Source organism: Saccostrea cucullata, unplaced genomic scaffold (assembly GCF_032062105.1).
Source record: "Saccostrea cucullata isolate Sc308-1 unplaced genomic scaffold, CSIRO_AGI_Scuc_v1 ctg939, whole genome shotgun sequence".
NCBI classification, from domain to species: Eukaryota; Metazoa; Mollusca; class Bivalvia; order Ostreida; family Ostreidae; genus Saccostrea; species Saccostrea cuccullata.
The window spans coordinates 237,423-242,078 of NW_026925621.1; positions in this window are offsets into that span (position 1 = coordinate 237,423).

Below are 4,656 nucleotides of genomic sequence, written 5' to 3' on the forward strand. Positions count from 1 at the left end.
AGGAGTTCTTTCTATATATAGATATATCAAGATAGAAGGCTTATCTCAGAACCACATCCTTTGATTTATTTAAGCATTGAATTCATATTTTTTTATGTCTTCGGTCCTATAACACACCTGGCCGTGCCGACAAATTGAATACCACGCGTTAGTGCGGTATTCAATATTTGGTCGGCACGGCCAGGTGTGTTAAGTTTTATTTTAATTTACATGAGCTACATGTATCACATGTGCTGCATATTTTGCGTCTGGCAAAAAAGTTGATAAACGTGATAAACTCTCCAATCACTGCGACACGAGAAAGATAGATATTTTTGTATACATTTTAAAGAAAAATTCTTGTACATGTAATAAACAGATTGAATCAAGATTTTTTTTAAAAAAAGAAAATTAGCTCTGCGTGATGAATTGATTGATTGTTTTACATTCTTCCATTCGAGAATTTTTACTCCTAAGAGACTTTATCATGAAGAAGGATATGGAAATAACGAACAGTATTCAATCTCAACGTCCATTAAACAATATACAAAATAAGAGCAGAGCAAACACGGGCCTCCGAAACATCAGAGGTGGGATCAGGTGCCACGGAGGAGTGAGCACCCCCTGCCGACCGGTCACACCCGCCGTGTGCTCGTTGTCAAGATCAGGAAATAACGGAAAAAATCCGTCGTCAATTCAGTGTATAAATAATAGACTAACAATTGGTGTGAAAACCGTCAGTTAGCATTTCACTCAATGATAAATTGTATTTGCTGACAAGGTCATTGTATCGACCATAGAATTTACGAAATGATGACTTTAAACGAGACTGTTGATATTCTTGTTTCATCAACTTACTTGTCAATAATTTACCTCGTTTAAGAAATTGTTCATACGTAAAGCATGCTCTTGCGTATCGAATCAACTGAGATATATATACTCCGTATGCAGGTGATGAAGGTATATTGCTGCATAAGTAAGGGAAGTTGACGATAGAAACGTTAAAGTTATCACGTTTATTACATAGCTTGGTTGTTAGATTACCATTAGTGTCTTTTTCAAGTAAAATATCCAAGTATGATGCAGAAGTGTCGGACTCTGTGGTATCTTCATCTCAAGCTCACCAGGATATATCGTGTCGACGTAGGAATGGAAATTATCATTATAAATTGACAATACGTCGTCGATATATCTAAATGTCGAGTTGAAGGCCGCAGCAAGTTTTTTCTTATATAAAGGTATAAAGACTTCGAATTTATATCCGTAATAGACACTTAAGGCCACTGAGCCATGGGTTCAACGGACTTTATCCTGCAAACACATATCGTGATACAGCTGAACCTAACCTCTTTTTTGGAAAATCTCAATCATTCAAAAAAAAAAAAATGAAATTTTACGCCAAAGTGCAGAGCGATTTGTGATAGGGCTATGCCTATCGATATTCAGAAATGTATCGCATGGATGAAAAAAATTACTTTCAAAAGATTCACTGCGGGTTTTGCCGGTAAATAAGGGAATCTTTATCTTTCTAGGCACCTGGTCTTTACTCTGATATTTTTAGAGGCCCGTGTTTGCTTTACATCTCCGGGGTTCCGTTTTTTATTTCCTGTTAACAGACTCGGTATACTTTGTAGATTATTTGATATCACAATTCTATACGTTCTTTTCAGTTTGATTGTGAATAAATTATCTTATATGAAAGTTGAGAATTAATTATCATAGATTGTTAATATGAATAAATTATTGTATATTAAAGCTGTGAATTGAATATCATTGATTGTTATTGTGAATAAATTACATTATTAAGCTGAATCTGTGAGTAAAATTTTAGATAATGTAACTCAGAATTAATTATTTCATGTAGAATATATGAATAAATTAATAGATACTCCACCGCTTGAAAAAGCATTGAGAAGGTAATGATTAGGTGCCCGTCCGTCTGTCCGTCCAATACGCTTTGGGGTACCCATCTCTTATTCGCAACTCCTCTTATACTACAGAATGAAATCTAATGAGATATTTACAGAATCTTTGTTACACAATGCCATTATGACCTCTTGTTTTACTTTTTGGTTCGACACATATTTCGGGTTTCCTATAGCAAAACATGGGTGCTGCCATTCTTTCTATAATATCAAAAATAAAGTTTTTTGCGATCGTTTGTAAAAAAAAAAACAACACTTTGAATGTAGGATATTCTGCGAATTTTATAACCCTTGTTTTCGAAGATTTGGGGATATTTTTTTTTGTCCTGCCCGTTTGTCGGTCTGTCGTTTGTCTATACGAAAAAGAATTATCTTTCTCCCTAACTTTTGATTGTTTAAAGCTATGGCTTTCCTAATTCACATTTGCATTCACTTTTACAACAAGACCAAGTTCTCCTTGTATAAACATATTCGAGGTCTTGGCATTTGGAGTTTGACCCACTTTTGCAAACCTTTCCCAAACTTGAACCTTGGGCAATAACTTTTGAAGTGTTGATGGTAGATTTCATACTTCGAATTTATATGAATTCTATCAGGTATAAAAATTGTGACATTTTGACCTTGACCTTAGAAATTGACCCACTTTTATGAAAAGTTGACCATATCTCTTCAACATTTATTTAGTTCTTGGACTTTCATTTTCACAGGTGTATTCCTTGTGACAGGTCCTTGTAGAAATCGCTAATGATCGATATAATGCCTTCTGAATGCCATTAAAGCGGCAATATGGCTGCAAATCGTGTGTCTTTTCATTCAAATTTACCCAATAAATCATTTAGGAATAGGGTAAAAAGTTGAATTAAGCATTTGAGAAAAATAAATATTCCCTCCTCATACAAAATTAACGTAATTAGAATCTGCCGGAAAATCAAGGGTCGTACAACTTAGATCTGTTTACTTGTACCATGTGAATTCTAAAATGGCACGTGCATACAATGTAGGGTTTACAATTATAATGGAATATAAAGTAAAATCAATTCTGAGAATCAAAATATCTTAACTCTCCGGTAAATTAATAATACTTAACATATTAGTCTGCATTCAGACGAATTTAGCGTGATTAAGTAAAAATGTTGACGTTTTTTGTATTGGGGTGCAGGAAAGGAAAACTCACCAAATCATATGTCATCGCGGCAAAATGTCAAACAAAATATCTTTCTGCAGTTCCAATATAATTTGCACTTCAAATGGCAATGATTTTAATATGTCATAAGTGCACTTTTATGTTGAGTTTACACCCATTTTTTTTTCTTTGAAAGCCATGGAATACGATAAATGATAGCATGTATCAACAAACCTGTAGGGTACAACCTTCACGAGCCCCACGTGAATGTCGCCGAGATCCCGTTTCGTCTTTATCCAATGATTATATCCCCCAACTAAATTTTTGTTAGGAAAGTTGCTTTTTAATTTCAAGCCCTATTTTTGGTTTTGTTTTTCGTTTTGGGCGACTTTGTCAATGTAGCAGGCCTACCGGGCTTCCCTCTCTTACCATGCTGTTTTGTTTATGAAAACTATACGCATGCGTGTATGGCATGGAGTGTGGAATCTCGAACACGTTGCGATGTATATATTTATGGACAATAAATAATTATTAATTTTAATGAAATAATCAGAATTATTTACTCATGAAATTTGTAATTTTCTGAAAGTGTATACAATAATGAGTATGAAAAAAATTCCAAATCCTATAGGAAAATTTTAACAAGTCTGCTTTTGAAGAAATGCGCCGTATTGCTACTTTAATTATTGAATTAATTGACGTTTTCAACCGCTTTATGACATAATTCTTTCATTAAGCGTTGATTTAGCATTAGCAGTTGAGAATTTCAACTATAAATGCAATAATTTATGGCATTTAGTGTTGAATTGCTACGCCTAATGATATGTCTATCATTAAGCGGCGTTATATCATTAGTGGTTGCTTCAGGGCCTTCCTTAAGATACCAACTCTTTAACCATTTGATCTTGGAATTTGACCTTCTTTTTCTCCTTGGCAAAAACTTCCAAAGAGTTGGTGCTAGGGATTTTATATTTCACATGTGTATTTCTTGTGACAGGACTTTTCCCTGGAAATTAGTAATTCTGAACCTTTGACAATCGGTTGGATTTTGACCTACTTAACAACTTATAATTTTTTTGATGGAAGCACAACTGAGAATTTCACAAAAGTCATATGTTTCATATTCGAATATTTCACTTTAAAAAAATGGCATCCTAGACATAACAAAAAACTTTGTGAAAAACATGGTGACTACAACATTTCTATTGCCTCTTTCCCTTTTCATGCAGCAATATACATGTACCATTATCACCTACATATAAAGTTTATGTCTTCCGCTTGATCAATACACAATAACATGCTCTGTGCATGAACAATTTCCAAACATGCCAAGTTACTTGCAAATAAGTTGATGACTTAAAGATATCAACAGAAATTCTTTAAAAAATTGCTTAATTTCTATGGTTGATTCAGTGACCTTCGTAGCAAATACAATTTATTATTAAGTTGTTAAGTGTTAATTTTTCATACAAAAAATGAAATTGTAAAGTCATTATATTTACATTGAATAGTCTATGCATTTTCCCATCTGTCATGACAAGAAACACACTGCAGGTGTGAAAGGTGAAAAGGGGACGCTCACTCCTCCATGACACCTGATTCCAATCTATGATGCTTTAAGGTCCATAT